We start from the raw sequence: 21,015 nt of genomic DNA on the forward strand, positions 1-21,015 counted from the left end.
TAATACCTTGCTAGACTAATATATGCTTCTTTTAAAGTTTAATTTTTATATGTCCAGGAAAATACTTTCTCCCAGAGTATTCATCTCTAACTTTATAATAATAAAAATCATATGGTTAAAGTGTTAAAAGTAATCTACTTTTGCAGAGCCTTTAAACAAGATTATATGAAACCTATTTTTTAAAGATTATTGAATATTGTATTTTTCTTACCATATCAATTTTTTCCCTAACTATTCTGTGATATTCATTATATCCCCCACAAGATCACAAAAATAAGAAAACTCCTACATGAAATAAATGCCAGGGCCACCTCCATGCAGTAACAGAACATCATGATTTATAATGAACACACTGGTTTCCTGTGAAGGAAGTCCCCTGGTGAGGGAAGGTCACTCCCACCAGGCCAGGGAGAGTGCTTGCAGGACACTGACTGGGGCTGCTGCAGTTCCAGGGCTGCCAAAGACCTCCCTCAAACACTCATGTAGATGGTTAAATTATTTTCCACAAATGTCCAGAAATAATACTCCTTAACATCTCAGGCAGAAATATTTACTAAGGCCCATATTCCCAGAAGTAGTATAGTGAATGCTTATTAATTTCAAGTAAATTTTCATACAAGGATTGCCCTAAGGAAAAAAAACTCAGTCAGTGCATACAGTGAATTTTAGAACTAGATAAAAATGCCATTTCCCCTACTCAGAGAAGAAAAGGCAGGAGAAAAGATAGACATTTGAACGAGCACCAAATTATTGCTCTCCTGACAGATTCATTCCTGAGTGCAGAAAGTTTCAGTAAAAGTTTCAGACATCTCAACTAAAACAAGCTGAAATTTCATAAGGGAAGTGATACAAATCTTATTACACAAGAAATTTCATTATGATTAAGTATTTGGGAAAAACAAAATGATTCCTAAATCTTGGTAGATGGCCCTCAAAAACAGAGAATCCCTCAGACTAGTCTCTACAATTTAAGATAATAAGTGCTTTCTTCATAATTCTTAATTTTTTAAAGTGGCTCCTGTCAAATATTAGAGTGTTTTATCTGCAAACTATGAAACAGTGACTGAAAGATATTTTCACTTTCATATTACTTGCTCCTTGATACAATTATCAAGTGTACCTTCTTAAACTTTTTCCCACAGAGCTGCCCTTAATGACAGAGGAGAATAAACTCATATCTGGAGTATTCCAGTTACCTGATGCTGTCCAATCTACTTCCCACACCCCTGCATATCTTTATCATATGTAAATTTTACCTTCTATCCCATTATAAGTGAATATTTTTTCCTGAATATCTGCAAATCAAGTATAGGTTTGCTCATGTCAAACACTCCATGCTCATGAGTCTGAGAAAGACAAAGATAATGTTTTCTTGGCCTGGCTTTTCTTCCATTCATATACTGTTCTGATGGTCAGCATTAGTATTCCAATGGTAGTTCAACCCATTCTTTTCCCAAGTAAATGCCTGCATGGTATTTAGCACTAAGCTCAGTGCCATCTGGCTTCTAGTCCATGACTACCCTAAAGGATCATTGAGATGGTTCTTGATGGAAACAACTAGAATAGTTCATGTTTGTTTTAGTACAAAAGATGTTGCTAATAATTGTTGACTCAGACCCTTCTTCCCTCCTTGACCAGCCTTCTCATGAAGCCTGTTACTGCCCAAATGACTAATGAAAGAAGCTGGGGAGTGAGGAGCCATAAAGAGGAAGGGTCTGGGTTTCTTGCTCAAGTCACTTTAAGACCAAGAGAAAAACAGAGCAAGGGGAAGCAAAACACGGGCCCCCAACAACCATGAGAACTTAAGTTCTGTGCTTCAGATAATCCTTAGAGAAGACACTGGACTTACAGCCAGGAAGTGGACAAGGAGCTAAAGTCAATTCAACTTCTTCAGAGGCAAAGAGAACCACAGCTAACATCTGGATTCCATTTAAATTATACTTATAAAGACACTACTCTACATCTGCTGTTGAAAAATAATGCAGGAATTTGAAAAATAATTAATGGAACCCTTAAATGGCCATATCACAAGGGCCAGACTCTATTCTAAGCAATCATACTCAATCCTCACCACCCTGGAAGTTGCTCCTTCCATTTCACACATAAAGAAATAGCAGGGAGAGATTAAATGCGTGCCCAGTGTGATCTAGCCAATAAAGATAAGGCCAGGGATACAAACTGAGGTACCCCGTCTTCATAGTTGCTGCTCTTGAAACATCTCACTACATGTTAGATTACCTAATGACACAGGAAAGAAATGTTTACAAGGTTGGCCACTTTGTTGGTTTCTGTATACTTTTGAAAGGATCAATCAATAAAAAACAGTAGCATTATTTATAGATTATTACATAGTAATCCTATCCCAATCATGTGTTCTTGCCCAAAGATCAATTACATATAAATTGTGTATACTTTTACATAGCTGTGAAAGTTTATATCTAGTAAACAGAAATCACACAACAGTAGGATAACTATTGATATCGTGTAAATGTTGCTCACAGGAATCTACTCATGCAGTGTTTGAATAGTCACACCAAGGACCTGCTGCTGCAGAGAAGAATCTCCCCAATGAGGTCCACTTTCAGCTTGGATTTGCACAGGACATACAGTAACTCCCTGTTGGAGGAAACATCACACACTTCTTTCCATGGCCAAAGCATGAGCAGCACCCTGACCCCACCAGAAAAAGAGACACATTATATGCTATAGGGAAACAGAACTGCTAAACCATGAAGCCATTATTCTAAAATATTGGTAGGCAACCTGCATTTGGCAGAATATACTAGACATAAATCAAGTGTTAAAAAAAAAAAATTGGTAAAACTCTCTACTTAGATACAGAGACTTTAGTTTGAGCAAGTCCTTAAGAACTGGCCCTTGAAAGAAGATAACTATGCAGAGTGCCTCCTCCCACCTGGCCAAATCCAGAACTATCCATCTTCCAATATCATTAGGCTTGTCACTGCCCTGAATGCATCCAATCAACTGTACAACAGTCAATAGCACCCAGTTGGCATCTAAAATGCCATGTGCATTCTCTTTATTACAGTGGACTACTTTTATTGTTCAATGTCAGTGGATTAAAAAAAATTATATAAAGGCTTTAAGCTGTTTGATCATGAATTTGCTCTTTCATAATCTATGTTTACTAGAAAGTCCTTTATCGCCTCAACCACAAAACCTCTTGCCACAAGAAGCCTAATCATAACCCAAGCCTAACATAGGATCAACAACTGTACAAGGGTTGGAGGTATATGCTTGTGTATAGTGCTTGTAATTTTATCTTTTAAAAGACTGGCATTTATTAGTCAAGGATACATCTGTAAAAAAAAAAAGAAAATCCATCTATAATAATGTCACATTCCATTTAAAACACTTTTTAGAACTCTAACTCATTCTTAGTATGATATTACTGGGGGAACCTGAAATATTTACAACTTTGTCTTAACAGGCCACCTATGGGACTAAAGACTTTGACACTCTTAAAGTTTTACTCCAATCACTGATCAGATCCTCAAAAAGTGCCACTCAGAAATACACAAGAAAATAATTAACCTTATGCAAGACATGTTCAGCATCCAACAGAGAAATGGATGAGAAAAACAGATTCTACCCAACCATAGCCCGATTGTAAGGCTATCACCAGGACTCAGGGCGAAACTCAAGGAGCAGGGGCAGCAAGGACAAGTGCCTGTAACTGCCGAGACCAAAGTAACTGCCACTGCACTAACAATCCCCAGTGTGGACACTGGGGCTGCCTTTGCATTTCTATCACCTTAGAGATATAGCAATGTATACGTTAAATAAACAATTATCTAATGCCTAGGAAAAGATGATCAGATTTCTCTGCAAGGGAAACCATGAAAATTAGAAAAGATGAAGAGAGGCAATGATCAAAAGCATCAGGGGAGGAAGTAGTGGCATCAGGTTAAGAAGGCACGATGGAATCTGAGAATGTCAGAGAAAAGAGAAAAAGAGAAAGGAAGGCAGGAGAGGAGCTACCCACACAGCCAGGAGGACTCCACAGCCCCAGTCAAGTCCAGAAGACACTGATCCAATAGGACAGCACTTTGCATCATTTGGACTTTGGCACCACGTCCTGTGCTTCAACCCTGCCTATGACACAGTAACTCAAAGCACAAACTATGGTAATTCTTAGAACCACTGGTATGACTTCATGGTGGTTTTCCTCAAGGATTGGCACTTTTAGACCACACCCTGATGACCCTTATGGTGTTAAAGCAGCCCATCTCTTATAAAATGAAGGTGACAGCAGACATCAAGACATATTATGTGAGTTTATTACTGATCTTCCTTGCTAAAATCATCCCCCACCTGGTAAAAATCCGAAGTCTCTACTAGTGTGTGCCACATCTAAAAAAATAAATAAGTAAATTATTTAAACACAAAAAGAGTTTTAAAATATGAATATGCAAACCCTTACTTAACTTGAAAACTGTTACGTAGAATCTTTTCTGTTTCAATAATTTTCAATAAAATATATACTCCTTTGGGTAAAGAATGTCATAATATGAATTTAATGTTAAAAAAATCACTGATATGAAGTTAACAAAGCAGGAAAACAGATCAACACTCAGCTCCTGTGGTACATGTGTGCATACACATATAGAAATATAAACAATAAAGTCATTAATAGTTATCTCAGGGTAGTGAGATTTCATATTATTTCCATTCTTTTTAACAAGTAGAAATCACTTGATAAATAGAAGCATTTTTTATTTCAGTATGCACAATAAAGTAGTATTGAAAAAAATGAGGAAAAAAATAACATGAGAAAATAATATTTGTGGTCAACTCTATGGAGAAGCAGTGAGTTTCCACCATGGCAGGTGGCTTTCTGAGTGAATCATAGTCTTTCCATCCTTTCTACCAAGCCAGGAGACAATGATGTCTTTACAAGTGCTCTGTTGCTTAATATATCAATTTACATTATTAACATAAAGATGACTTTTCCAAAATAAAGCTTTCAACCTCTAGGGTCCCTGCAGGGCAACAGGGAGCATTCGGCAGATTACTTTTACTGTATTGTATTTTATTATACTTAACTCAGATACTTCCCAGCCCTAGTAGTTTTGTTGGTGTTTAAAGTATACCTCCTACAAAATTTACATACTGAAAACACATCTTATATAAAATATATAAGTAAAATGTTCATGTAAGAAATTATATATTGTATTCATATTATATGAATATACCAAGGAAAACACCTCTTAAAGCTACTCAAAACAGTGTAGTTCAATTTAAAAATAATCTTTTATCAGAGGAAGATGGTCCACATCAAGGAAAAGTGTCAACAAATCAACATTTCCATCTAAGAAAGGGCTACACTCAGGTCAACAAACTGTTTTCTAGGGATGCAGAGATGAGCTGGACACAGCTTTCCCTCAAACAGCTTATACACACCAGGGAAACACACACACAGACCTGAGTTCAATGAGACAGCTCAAGTATGGGCCAGAGATGATAAAAGTATGTATGAGGCTCTCAGAGGGCACAGAGAATGGCATGGCTGGTCTCCTTCTCTGGGTGATGTCAGAAAAGTCTCCTACTTTTTTCCTCGATGCAGGTACTACTTCCTACAAAAGAATTATGATAATATCTCTCTTTTTCTAGGCACCCCAAAGCATAGAAGGATGTCAAAGGCATAGTTATACACGTACATCAATATACAGCCTGGGATGAGCCAACAGAGGTAAGAAGCCATTCAATATGTTCATTCACTGTTGAGTGCTTATTAGGTTTTGTGCAAAGTAATGAATAAGAAATGGTGCCCCAGGCTCAATGACCTGGTCCACTAGAGGAGACGGAAATGAATAAATCCTCCAAATACAATTTGGTAAGTGCTGTAATAGGAGTATGTTTGTGGCCATTAAGAATTGAAGAATGACAAATATAACAGCCTGTTCAGGGAAGGTTTAAGAAACATAAAGACAAGTGTGAACTCTGTAGAACTGGACAGAGGTTGATCATATAACTCTAAGACACCAGTGTTGAACAAGGTCCTTCAGAAGTTGCCTTCACGTATTCCTCAGGATCATCCTGTGCAACATTACTTTTCCCATTTTCTAGGTGAGGTACATGTGTTAGAGAAGTGACTTGCCCAAAGCCAAACTAATAACAACTGGTGCAGTAAGGTTTTGAAAGCAGTTCAAAGGTCTCTTTATTACATGGTATATGGTATGGTTGGAATATAAGGTGTTCCCCAAAATTCAGGAGATAATGAAGCAATGTTCAGAGGTAAAATGATTAGATTATGAGAGTTACGACCTGATCAGCGGATTAATCCACTTGATATTTTAGTAATTTGAAAGGATTACTGTACTTTGGAAATAAGGACTTTGCGGTCTCTGAACTTACCAGATTTATATTTTATACAGAATTATTTGTGGTGGTGTATAATTAAACCCATAGAGTCCACAAGTCCTTTCTTCAATTGGTCTTATATCATCAATGAATGCATTTCCTTGCCCTGTTTTATGTAAACATGGTTTGTTGAAGCCATCTACCTTATAGGAGAAACTCAGTAATAACTGTGTCACCCACATACACATAAAATCAAACAACTGGCAATAAGATAAGTGATGCTATATTTAGTAAAAAATTACTAGACTATAAACTTAAATCAGACAACCAAGGAAATATGCTATAAAAAACTGGCAAACACGACAAGGGAAGGATAATTCATGATGGCTGGGCAGCTCCTGCATTGAGGCACGCTCCCTGATAATTTACCTATGTATTATGCAGCACTAGGCAAATCATTTACCAGGACCTACTAGTTAAGATAATTGATCTGTGGTTCCTGAATTATAAACCAAGATACCCTGGGACACTATAGCAATCTCACAGGGACACTGAATGGAATTTTATATTTTCAAAGAACCTGCAGTAACATTCAACCTCTGTCAAATCCTGCACTATCATCTGGAACTAGTACATAGCTCTACGTTCCTTTCAAGGACAGATCTTGGTGAAGCTGGACATTCAGTCACTACTGCAATTAACAAAAAAAATATACCACAACAATCAATATGGAACAGAAAATAGGGGTGTGATGCTGTGTTATCTTGTTCCAAAGTACATAGTGCCCAGCAAGCACACACATCCATTAGTAAGTAATTGTACATTTGAGAAGGAAATACAAATGAAAATATTTTTGTCTTCAACTTATGTATATATTTTTTCAAACAACTGCCATGTTGTTAGGACACAAATATTTATTAGGTTGTTTAGAACTAACTACTTAAAAACAAAATCATTTGCTGTGGTGGTTTTAGCCTAGGTGTGAAATGAAAAAAAAAAAAATTCACAGAGATACTAAATATGCTATAAACCAAGAAAATCTGAGAACTTCTGCTACAGGCTAACTCTCCAAGCCCAAGGACAGGAGGCTAGACCAAGGGCCTCTAAAGGTTTTGTCTGATCTTCTGCACTGTTTCTAAAGAGATTTTAAAGGCCATCGGTGATTGAATGTACAATATCATTTTACATCATCAGCGTAATGTAATCATTACCACACATTTTTCCCCCCTCTCTTACCATTGACTGTGCTCCTCTTCTATCCTGTGTCATTTGTCTAAATATTATGATTGCCTTTGTAAGCAATTTTAGAATGTTTACTTCACTTTAGAAAGAATAACATCTATTCTGGGGAACATCTCCTTTCCTATTCTTTCACTATTACCATACACAAAAGAATTGCTAGATAATCTTATAGGGAGGTTTGGATGAATTTTACTTATAGTATACATTAAATCTGTAATAGATCGTTATAGTATTCTCTTGTATTCTACACACTTTAGAATAACATGAGGTCTTACATGTTTAAATCTTCAAAAAACATTTATGAAATTTTGCCAAATTATACCTACCATGAGGCTATAAATCATTTTTTGATGCCAGAGATTGAATCCAGGGGTACTTAACCACTAAGCCATATCCCCAGCCCTGTTTTGTTTTCTATTTTGAAATAGGGTCTCACTGAGTTGCTTAAGGCCTCACTAAATTGCTGAGGCTGATTTTGAACTTGTGATCCTCCTGCCTCATCCTCACAAGCCCCTAGGATTACAAGCAAGAGCCACTGTACCCAGGTGAGGCTATAAATATTAAATCTCATCTATGCATCAGAGAGCAATCACAAAAGTGGGCCAGTAGGATGGCAATAAAATTAAAGAATTTTTAAAAACACTTTACTAATATATTTGTGGAATCTCCCATAATAGAACAACTTGCTTGTGCATATCCATATCCATGCCTGCCACACCAAATAGAGAACTTAATAATTCCCCAGCCATGGATAACTAACGTTACTCTACTAAGGAATAAATCCCAATCACTAACACAGCTGGAGTGTTAAAGCAGACTTTGGTTAAACTGCAAAGGCAGAACTGAAATAAAATCACCTGTCAGCTTGAAATAGTTTTAACCGTCCAGCTCAGGCTTGAGGTAAATCTCGCTCCTTCTCAACAGAGTCAGGTAATACACAATAAGAAAAGAAAAATCAAAATCAAGGCATGGAAATATGCTATTGAGAAACAGGTATCGGAATATTTCTTTAAGATATCTGAGAAGTTGGTTGGTAAGAAAAAAAAAAGCACTTTTAATGTTTCAGAAGAAAATCAGCACATGCATAAAGGATTAAGGTGGCAGGAAATGTCTGCAGATGTGAAAAGTTGGAGCAAAGTGGACCAAATAATTTTGAATTAACTAATAAAAAACAAAAGCTATGAAAAAATGAATACCAGATTTGCCAGGGGTGTGTTACTCTTAAAAACTCCCTAGTCACTATCCTCATGTGACATCCGCAGACAGAATACAGGGTAAGGATAAGGGCTTTGTGGGCAGAGACATGCATGACCTCTAGATCTATCACTTATGATCTGCAGGATGCCGAGCAAATGGTAAAATCTCTCCAATGTCAGAAGGAAATAACACCAGTATCTCAGGATGGTGTGAAAACTAGTAAGGGTATGCAACTAAAATGCTTGGTATAGGAACTGAGTACACATCTTTATCACCGTCTCATGACCTCACCTAAAAACTGACAAAACAGATTACTCTCTTTTACATCTGTTGAAGAACTCCATCTGCCTATTAGAAATTCCTACCTTAACATTCCCCAGCCATCTCAAACCAAGCACAGCTAAAACCCAGCTCATGTTCTGGAGAGTCAATGTCTCCATTGGTGCAAATAAATGAATTTCCCTCATCTCCCCCTTTATGACCTTGACATCATACTTGACCTCTTGCTTTCTTAGTTATACCCAATCCAAGTATCTGCCACCTGCTTCATGTTACACTTTCGCTTTCCATTCCCATCCCCTAGTCATCCTGAAGCTGGGCATAGGTATAAGAAATACATCCCTAGTCCAAAATCTAAAATGTTCCAAAACTCAAAACTTTGAGAGAATATTTCTATTTTGCATTTTTGGATTCGGTTATGTTCAACTAACTGGCACAGTCTCTGCAAATATTGCAAAATCAAAAACAAATACACAGGTGGGACAGTGGCACGAGCCTATAATCCCAGCAGCTCGGGAGACTAAGGTGGGAGGATTGCAAGTTCAAAGCCAGCCTCAGCAAGTTTGTGAGACTCTGTCTCAAAAAATATAAAAAATGGCTAGGGATGAGGCTTAGTGGTTAAGCACACCTGGGTCCAATCCCCAGTACCAAAACAAATAAACAAAAGAAAACTTCAAAACCTAAAGTACTTCTGGTATCAAGCATTTCTGATAAGGAACACTCAATCTATATTCTTATACTTCCCCTCTTGGTCTCTCTTCTTGGCTTCTTCCCAGATAACCTATCTTACTCAGAACCTGTTCAGTACCTTTCTATCCTCCATCACTATCCTTCTAATCCAAAACCAGTTCAATAGGAGTTCCACTCAGGATCACTGAGTGGACACTGACCAAATGTTCCCTTTGCACAAATCAAAAAAGGTACCTTCCTTTCTTCCTCAAGAGATTTTTGTTTTCAATTTGCTAGAAAACTAAGGTCATGTACTCAATTTATTAAGGGGTACCATGTTACTGATGGATATGAGCTATTATGCTAAGTAAATACATATGTATGATATTATGGATGCTGGCCAGCAGCTATGGTACCAAACATGAACAATCATACAAAGACCTTAATGAAGGGGTCTGCCTGGTATATTCAAGGAACATCAAGGAGCAAGAGTGGCTGGAGTAGACAGACTACCTACCTGAAAAGTGTAGGAAAACTACACAAGTCTATGACAGGAATGAGACCCCGGAAATATAGTAGCTTTGATGTTGTACAAAGTGATATGTTACCCTAACCTGGAATTTCACCTCCTTTCTGCTTGCCTTATGTCAACCTTCACTTCACAGACCACTTTCTCAAGGAAGCTTACCTATTCTAAATCATGGTCATTGTTAAATTCTCTAAATTCCTGTTTGCACATGACTGACATATACTTCTAAATATGTGTATGTATTTGTACCATCTAGATAGGTGGCCTGAGTTTATGTCTAGAAATCACTCTAGAGCAATAATGCTTCCCCAATCCCAACAAAGCACTCTATAGTTAATAGTCCCATAGTAGCTCTTCATTGAGGCTGTGGCTAAAGGCCACCAACATTAAAAAGAATTCCAGAACAATTTTTATAAATGAAACTTTATATTGACACCCAGATTATAATCCATTGAGCCAATACACTCACCACAATGATATAGAAAATACTTTAAAAGGCATATTTATAAATCATATGGATTTTTCAGTTGATTCAATTTTATTGATTTTTATAAAATAATTTAGTCATTCATATTTTATTTCAGATAACTTAGTTTTACTGCAACATTTGCTTTCTAAGATACAAAATCTTTAATCTTTCTAATAAAATGCAGCCATTAATAGGAAAAATAAAGCTTTGAAAGCTACATGTAATAATCAAAAAACAAATTCAAAGCAAGCCAGGACTACCCACGTAAACACCAGATAAAAGGTGGCATTTGTAGAGTTGTTCTACACATACATGAAGAGTCTATTAAATAAGCTCAGAAGACAAGGATGCCCCAGAATACTGATATTACCAAAGGACTGTTCTTAGATCATAAAAAAGATCTCCTATACTGGAAGTTGCTTATCATTTTCTTAGCAGCAAGGATGAAATTCCTATTACTAGTGATCTATCAATGATCAACCAAAAAGACTGGAAAGGAGACCTTCCAAGAAGCCCCTGCTCATCCAAGCCCCTTCCAAAAAGGCAGAATTAAATCAGGGTTTCTTAATCACGTCACAGTTTCCTGGGGCCTACTTTCAATGCTGGAAATGACCATCAGAGGATACATGTCAAAGTGAGCTCCATGACTGAGAAGCCTTGTCTGAAACCACAGAATCATGTCTAAATTCTAGCACCTGGCTCAGGACCTTAATGATCTCTTTTTAAAAAATGATTCCCAAAATAAAAGAAGGAAAGGAGGGGGGAAGGAGGAAAAAAGACCCAATTGTATGGCATGGTGCCTGCTGACCATGGAGCTGCTCAGAGGCACTTCTCACAAAACTCCTGAAAGCCTTGACGACCATTCCAGTAGGAATTACTGCAATCAGAACATAAAACTGCTATTTAAATTACAAGCTCCTACATGATGCTATTTTTTAAGCTGATTTATTTCTTAAATGGTATATAAACCATAAAATATAAAAATTGTATATATTATGGGTAATATGATGTTTTGATACATATACATATTATATGTTTTTCAATTTTTTATATATAATAGCAGAATGCATTACAATTCTTATTACATATATAGAGCACAATTTTTCGTATCTCTGTTTGTATACAAAGTATATTCACACCAATTCGTGTCTTCATACATGTACTTTGGATAATAATATCTATCACATTCCACATCATTTCTAACCTCATGCCCCCTCCCTTCCCTTCCTACTGCTCTGCCCTATCTAGAGTTCATCTATTCCTCCCATGTTGCCCCTCCCTACCCCACTATGAATCAGCCTCCTTATACAGGAGAAAACATTCGGCATTTGTTTTTTTTTTGGGTGGATTTGCCAAATTCACTTAGCATTATCTTCTCTAACTCCGTCCATTTACCTGCAAATGCCATGATTTTATTCTCTTTTATTGCTGAGTAATATTCCATTGCATTTATATGCCACTTTTTTAATCCATTCATCTACTGAAGGGCATCTACAAAGGTGCCTAAAACATATATTGAAGAAAAGGTAGCCTCTTCAACAAATGGTGCTGGGAAAACTGGAAATCCATATGCAACAAAATGAAATTAAACCCTTCCTCTCACCACGCAAAAAACTTAACTCAAAATGGATCAAGGACCTAGGAATAAAACCAGATTCCCTGCGTCTAATAGAAGAAAAAGTGGGCCCTAATCTCCATAATGTGGGATTAGGCCCCAACTTTCTTAATAAGACTCCTTTGGCACAAGAATTAAAAATCAATAGATGGGATAGACTCAAACTAAAAAGTTTCTTCGCAGCAAAAGAAACAATCTGTGAGGTGAATAGAGAGCCTACATCTTGGGAGCAAATCTTTATCCCTCACACATCAGATAGAGCACTAATTTCTAGGTTATAAACGAACTCAAAAAGCTAAGCACCAAAAAATAAATAAATAAATAACCCAATCAATATAAATGGGCCAACGACCTGAACAGACACTTCTCAGAAGATGATATACAATCATGATGCTATATTAACAAAACACATAAGATATGCATTTTGAGTTTATTTGCTACAAAATCTGAATTCTATCAAAGCCTACACTCAGTCAGAGGCCCTAATTCCTACATAAATTGTGAAGGGGGATCATTAAAGGATTCTATTATTGCCCGATCACTGGATTCTATCATTGCAATTCCATCATTGCCCTCTACCCCTCTACTTCAGGGCAGGCTGACCAAGCTATTAAAAAACTAAATGATACTTATTTTCTGACATTGCTATTTAAATCAAATCCTATCTGAAATACCCAAGTTCACGCCTAACAACTGTAATCATCATAAACTTTGCAATTTCCTAATTAAATTCCTAAGTGATTTTGCTTCAGTTAAAATAATTTATTCTATTGATTCCAGGGATAGAGAAAGCACTGTTAATTTTTATGTCAATATTAACCTTCAATATTCTTAAAGATTATTATTATGTGATTTTCTCCTTACCTAAAAATACTTTCCTTTTATAGCTGAAACAATCTGTTTGCCATTTCCTGGCACTTCAATTAGCAAATAAAAGGCCACATTGCCATCAACATGCCATCACTACACATCCAACTTTAGGCTATACCATTTAACCAAAGGAATGGGGTAAAAACATCAATGTGGTTCTCATGGAGTTAGAAAATACTGGGAACACCTTTGGAATTCAGGTTTCAAATGTATTTCATAAATGGAAAAGTTATCATTATCATCCCAGCCAAACAGAATCCCACAGTAGATCTACTATCTCAAGAACCTTCACCCATACCAATCTCTCCAGGGCAGAAGGATAGCAAATCTAAATCAGTTTCCCTGTTCTAGCATAATGCAAGACAGAATACCTCCCCTCAATGCAGCAAGTGCCAAGATAATTTAGAAATCACATTTACAAATACTTAGCATATGCAGGGTGTGGTGGCACACACTTGTAATCACAGCAGCTCAAGAGGCTAAGGCAGCAAGATCAAAGGTTCAAAGCCATCCCCAGCAATTTATCAAAGCAATAAGCAACCTAGTAAGACCCTGTCTCAAAATTTTAAAAAGGTTGGGGATATGGCTCAGGGGTTATTGACCCTTGGGATCAATCCCTGGTATCCCCACTCCAAAAAAAATACTCAGCATTTGCTGAAAGCTTATCATGTGCTTTACATGGATTACCTAAGCAGATATTAACAAATATTATTTTACCCATTTTTCAGAAAAGGGTACTAAAGCTTAACAAACTAAGAAAGTAACCCAAGATTATCTGGCTTTTAAGACAGATGCTGAGATTTGAAATTTGCAATCTGATTCCATTTGCAATTTTTTTTCTGATGCTGCTTTAAAACAGATTAACAAGCTATGAAGTTCTAACTTTTAACCCCTCAGCACTCTATCACTTAACTCTTCTTGAACGCATCACATAATGCTTCCAATCTCTGCCCTTAAAAATACTCAGAGGGCCATGTTACCTATTAGGTACCATGGACAAAATGCCTAGGGCCAATGAGCTATTTAGGGGCCTATGAAAAATATCAAAGGCCTAGAACTTTTTAAAATATACTATTTCAAAATAATAAAAAGAATATATAGTTAAAAATTTTTCTTCAGATGTCACAAATGTCAAAGCTGAAAGAAATTTACTATTAAGGTTTAATTATATTTGAAAATAATTTCTAAGTTAGACTTCTTAATCTGAAAGAATCCCTAATTATTTCCAATAATTGTAAATAATTATAGCCAACAGTTAATCAATCAATGTGTTACAATAGCCGAATAACTTCAAAATCAAAATTATGTGTAAAATCCTGCATGCTTTCGTAACAGAATAATATTCAATGTAAAACATGGGTGGAGCTTCAAGTATCTTATATGATTTGGGGCTGAGCCTCCAAATGCAGAAGGGCCACATTGCTAAAACTGCCGCAGACCCTCCTATCTCCATGACAACTTTTTAGCATCCTGTTACTTGAGCTAAGAAAGAGAATAAGCACAAAGCACCTGGGAAGAAGCAAAATATATGTCAAAAAATGCCTGTGTCCCATGCCATTTGAGTCATAATTATGTGCCATGAAATTTTACCCGAGGAAAAAAAGAGCACATACAAAGATTTAGCCTCAAGGATGCCTAGCAATCATGCATGTAATAGCAAAAAGCTGGAAATAATCTAAGTTGTCTAGCATTGGATGATTGTTGAAGCCACAATGGAATTCTAAACAGTCATTTCAAGGGTATTGATCAAATAGTGATAAGAGTGGCTTGCCAAAAAATAGGAATATATTCCCCTTTTTGCAAAATAATAATAATTCGCACATATAACAGTTTAAAGGGGTGTGAATTACACTAAATCAACTGATAAGAGCAGATTACCAAATGACATATATCTTTGGTCCTTGATAATGTAAAGTTGAAAATAGTATGTGTGTATGTATACACACACACACACACACACACACTGTTTTGGAAGGGGAACTTAGAAGGATGCTGTAGTAGCTAGATATTACCTATTAATAGCAGACTTATCCCAATCCTTTCATGTTCTTTCACAGTGTCTAGAAGGCTGAAAACTCTTTTTTGCCAGATTATTCATCTCAGTGAAAGCCACTCAGCTGAAAGACGACAGGAGAAAAGGAGTCATATCCCTCCCTTACCCCCAGCAGTGGCCAGTAAAAGTGGGGACAGATGTTGGGCCAAAGCTTGCATGGATTCTGGGTAGAGCTCCTGGCAACCCTCACTTTAAGGCTGGGGGTGGCTGAGATCATAGGTGACAGCTTCCTGTGATCCCAGCACTTCTTGATATCCTAAAAGTAGTACCAGTTATTATCAATCTTCTCCCCACCCAATTCCCAGTATTACACCTCTTCCTGCTAAGTACTACTGGCAATTTCTCTTTTCCAGTATCAGCTATAAAAGGAAACAATGATGATCTTGATCTCCAGAGGGTAAGATTGTAAATGACCATTTTATTCTTACTTTCATATTCTGACTTTTAAAATAAATATGCATTGCATTTGTAACATGGAAGGAGGTTCTAGGGGTTTTCCTTGCATAAATTTTAGTTCACCATTTTATTCCCTCTCTAAACCTTTGATAAATCATGTTTGTTTTTCTTACAGTTTTAGCATACTTGATTACTATACCTTCTTACCATGTTAAAAGAACAAAGATATAAATCAAAATATAAAAATAGGAGTGAGTTGTGATAGCTGATAAGAAAGGAATAAACAAAAAGAAGTTTTTAAAGAAAAAATTTATAACCACTACATCCCCCAAGGCTCCCCAAAATATGAAGTATTTAGTATAGGGAAGTATTTAGTATAGGGAAGTACTTTCCTACCTACCTCAACAAAAGAAAGAATACTTGCTTGGCATTAATACAACTGGTATTTATATAAATTACTTCAGTCATTTGTGATCAGCTTCACATTTCAAATCAGTTATGGATTATTTGAAGAATAAAACTAAGAAGGGGTAAGAATCAATTAAGGTCACATTTAGAAACCCACAATAATTATGGTCACCCTTAATGATAACATTTATTGAGCAATTATGTGCAGGTACTACATAAACATATTACATGATTCCTTCATTGAGTCTTTATAACAACTCCGTGATGACAGCATGATTACCCTCATTGTACATACAAGGAAATGAACTTGAAGAGATGTAGTGACATGTGCAGCATCACATAATTGTCAAGTGGTGTCAGTGGAATGTCTATCTAGACCTATCTAATCCCAAAGCCATACTAATATCCAATCCAAACTTTTCCGTACACAGATAAGAACAGAGACATAAATAAATATCTTCCCGGGTCATCAGTTAGTAAAGCACTTATAGGAACATACGTCATAAAACCCCTCTCCCAGATGCTGGGGAAGGCAACCACATGCTGTTCATTCCAAGAAGGAAGCTTTTGGACCACACTTCAGAACTAAGTGATCCAATCTACATAAAATATGATATGGTATTTGTTTTCTCTAAGCTTCATTTTTAAAAACCCTGTATTAGCACTGCTGTAGTGACAGCTGACAGCAGAAGAAAAGTCATAATTAAAATAATTGAAGGTCACATAATGACCTTAATTTCAAAGGAAAAAAAATCAAATTTTTTCAATATGTTGTGTTTAACATAAATTTTAAAATTCACAATAACAAAGGTATTCATCTTAATTTTGAAACTAAACTTTCAGGTCTTAAAGGGTAGGCCATATGAAATTTACTTAGGCAGAGTTTGACTATTCTACACAATCAGGCAAGTAAAACATTACTCAATTGTTTATTGTCCTTTAAAAAAAAAAAAAGCAGATTCCAGATTCCTTTCTCTTTCCACCTTTTACAACACAGTAGTACCATACAAAAATGTAATTTATCACAATCAGTTAAGGTTAGAAGTTTTTAACAGTTTTTTTTCCCTTTTATAAAAATAATGTGAGCTAAGCTTATAAAATTTGTAAAGTACAAAGAAGCATAAATTATAAAAGTTACCTGCAATCTTATTAACATTAGCATACAGACCAATATCCTCTGTTTTCTTATGATACACATATAAAAAAAACCATAAGCTTAACTAACCAAGCAACTTGCAGACAAAGAAATAATGAGTTGAACACTGGGAAAAAAAATCAAAATGACAGTGCATTGCCCAGGTAGAAATGTCTAGTTGAATAAAAATATTGTATCTCCCATGAGGACACAATGGGAAAAACAAATTCAAATTCTGAATGTATTACAACAGGTTGTTTATCCTATACTAAAAAATTTAAAATCATTTTAAATCCTCAAAATGATTAAGATAAATAAAATGTAAATCAAGTCATTTAAAGGTACATTTGCTTTCTTCATTATCTATTTAAAAGAAAATGTGCCATTAGAACAATAGTTCACCATGATAGCTGCTATAGCAAGAAAAAAAAAAGGAGACAGTATTATCAACCATTTGAGGATCAGTTGTTGACAGACTGGCCAAGTGAAAATGAAACAGGTTCTGTTATAAATAGTTAACGAATTTTAGCAGTACAGTATCAAGCAGAATATTAAATAAAACCTCATACCAACATAGACTATTGAACAGGTCCTATAGAATCCTCTGTCCTTCAATGAAAGTATATAGAAACAAATATGATAAACTTACTGCAAACAGCGCTGGCTTAGAAAAAAGTTAGGGGATGTTCATAAAAGGATTTAAGTGTCATAGTATAGTAGTAAGATGAAGCAGCCTGGCAGGGGCTAAACAACTTAAAAGAGTAAAAGAAGGTATTTTTTTCTTGTTTTCCTCTAAAAAATAAAAGTTTTGAGAAATTTGTACAACATACGGAAAACATATCGAAATGTATCATTTTATGAAAAGCAAATATTTCACAAAAATATTTTTTGACACAGAAATAATTTCAAAGACAGACTAATGTTTTCAAAAGAGAATCCATCCATTTAAAAATACTAAAACCTAAGTTTTTTTTTGGTTTTGTAATTTTTGGTAAGCAACCTCAAATAACCTCGGGTCCTAAAAATGCATAAGAAAATACCACCTAGAGCAAATAGTGACTAATAATTTATATTTGTATCACTAAATTTCTTTTTCCCAACAACACTGTACAGGGAACTTAAGAGTTTACCCCTGGTTTTTGAAAAGATCTTAGAAAATAAAATCCACAGTTTTTAAAAGCATGTGTTGGGAGTGGACAGGGCCTCAGACACAAAAGAGAAAAGAACAGAGAAATGCTCTCACCTGGAGGTCCAGTTTCCCAATGGATCTTGGTGGCTCCTCCAACTTCTGTTCCTCTCTCTGATCTCTCACTTCACTAATATTAAGCATCACAGAACTTAGATATACTTTTCTCTTCTTGTGTTGTTAAAGGTTTTTTTCTTCCCCAAAATTTCACTAGTTCATCCAGGATAGGGACTGTATGCCTGTGTCCACCTCTAAACTGATACCATAGGGTCTTCCTGCCCCCAACCAGGTGCATTACTAGGCAATTGCAAACTTGGCTGACCCTGTAAGAACAATCTCTGGAGCCAAACCCTTTGGGAAAAGAAAGTCTCAACCAGTATCTGGCTGAACTGAAAAAAATCAGTCAGATTTTTTTTCTATAGCCATACTTTCCATAACATCAAAACCACTTGGAAAAGTGGTGGTATGCTTAGGGGCAAGCAAGCCTACTTTCCTATTTTTTATTTCCCTCCAGGGCTCAAAAGAAGGCAGTGATCTTATGTTCATACTACCACCTCTAGGTAACCTATCAAATTTTCTTTTCATGTTGATTTTTTAAACTATAAATAGATTACATTCCATCAAGAATACAAACATACCTATTTTCCTTGTTGAGTCCAAACTGTGCATATCAATCCATATATATTTTTAACATTTTAAAGTTTTAATCATGTTTTAAAAGGTTTTGGCATCTGATTGCACAGACCAAAAGAAAAAGAAACATTTTAAATGAATGTCACAAGTTAATGTTCCCCAGAGAAATGTCAGAAGGTCACAGATATAAAATGCTGATAGGGAAGATGAAGTCAGCTTGAGTGTAAATGATGGCACTCAGATTTCATTGTGTGAAGGGTGTAGACAAAGCCAAGATTACAAAACTGAAATTACACCACTAATCACTCACGGAAACAGCAATGAAATTTTAAATACTCTAAATTATAATCAAATAACCAGAGAAATATTTTTCTACCCTACAGCAAGAATTTAATTCATGAGGTAAATGGAAGGAAATGCATTTGACCTTAAAACTATTTATAAGTTTCCAAAAATAGATCCCAAAGGTGATCAGGGCTTTTATCAATGATAAATATGAGTGCATAAAAGGATCTCTCTCTTTTTTTCAAAACAATGATGTATGAAATCTCTAGCTTCATGCTAACAATATGGTTCTTCTCCAACCTATGATTAAAAACATTCAACTTGTCAGAATAAGGAAACGATAACAAAAATTTTAATCATCACAATTACATTTCTTCATTTTTAAATTCTTTTTAAATTATCAGTGGACCTTTATTTTTATTTATTTATATGTGGTGCTGAAAATTGAACCCAGTGCCTCACACATGCTAAGCTCTACCACTGAGCCACAACCCCAGCCCATATTTCCTCATTTTTAAGACCTTGGATTGTTTCACATAATAAGTACAATCTCTAATTACTTATACACATGCACACAGAGATGAGAGATGATTAGATGGATACAAATCGCTAACTGGTAGTAAAATCCTAATAAAAGATGAACTCCATTATGCCAGCAGAGCCAGACAGAAGTGCACGCACAGGAAGATTTAATGAGCAATATGACACAAGAGCCTCAATTTTATCTTGCAACAGTGATGTGCAATAAACATTCCTGGGCCCTGCCCCTGGAGCTCAAAACCTGGTTGCTCCTGTCCCTCCTGTGGCAATGCACTTGGAGTCACATGAGCTGGCACCAGGTTAAAAGGCAAATTATTTGAGTCCTGATACTATCACCCACCAAAGGACATCAAATAATATCTCTCACATAAACTTATGGTGAGAGTGAGTGGGCTAATGAGCATGAAGGCACTCTGTAACCTGTCTTGCATGACACAAATGGGAAATGTCCCTGTTCTAACAGAGAGGTCTGTGTCTCCTCCAGCTGCCCTCGCTCTGGGTGTCAATGTTTGGGAAGCACTGAGGTTTTCACATATAATTACCAAGTACAAACTCTATAATTAAAGTTATTTCAACCAACATTTGAGTGCTTACTTAGCAGACATGGATATATGCCCAGCACTGTGCTAGACACTGTGAGAGACAGAAAAGAAAAACAGGATTTGGTTCTTTGCTCCAGAAGTAAAAACTCTCACTAGGGAAACAAGACCAGCACATGTGAAATAGCAACAAGGCACAGAGGCCAGCATGGCCCCAAAGGCTGCATCTGTAGGTGGAACTCACCTCAAAAGCTAAATGGAAGGCAGCGTTTTTAATTTTAATGGATAATAAGCTTGTGATAGGCATTGTAGCAGGGCCTCACCAAGGATATGAAATGAAACTGACCTGTGGACCTTAGTGATGAGGGACTATCTCCAACGAAGTAGCAAAAAGAAGCAAAAACTCTTCAGACTATGGGGAATCCAAGTACCAAGAAAAGATTTTCAAACTTAATCCAACAGGCCTAACATGGTCACTAAACAGATCCAAAATCTAGAAAACAATATCACCATGGAAAATTTTGGCAATGCTGAGAGAGAGTCTCAAAGGAAAAGAGCGATATAATGTTTTGAACAATTAATAAAAAGAAAAAAGAAAAAAAAAGATGTTGTGTCCACCGAAAACTGAAAAATAAATATTAAAAAA

The 21,015-nt window shown here is 36.1% G+C and overlaps 1 protein-coding gene across 1 annotated transcript in view; it reads right to left on the minus strand.

The window, feature by feature from the left end:
• Vav3 (vav guanine nucleotide exchange factor 3) overlaps positions 1-21,015 on the minus strand; it is a 357,523-nt gene that overhangs the window by 291,233 nt on the left and 45,275 nt on the right. The window lies entirely within an intron of this gene.

Source organism: Marmota monax, unplaced genomic scaffold (genome assembly GCF_021218885.2).
Source record: "Marmota monax isolate L192 unplaced genomic scaffold, Marmota_monax_Labrador192_F-V1.1 WCK01_AAM20220418_F8-fsc00184, whole genome shotgun sequence".
Classification (NCBI taxonomy): Eukaryota; Metazoa; Chordata; class Mammalia; order Rodentia; family Sciuridae; genus Marmota; species Marmota monax.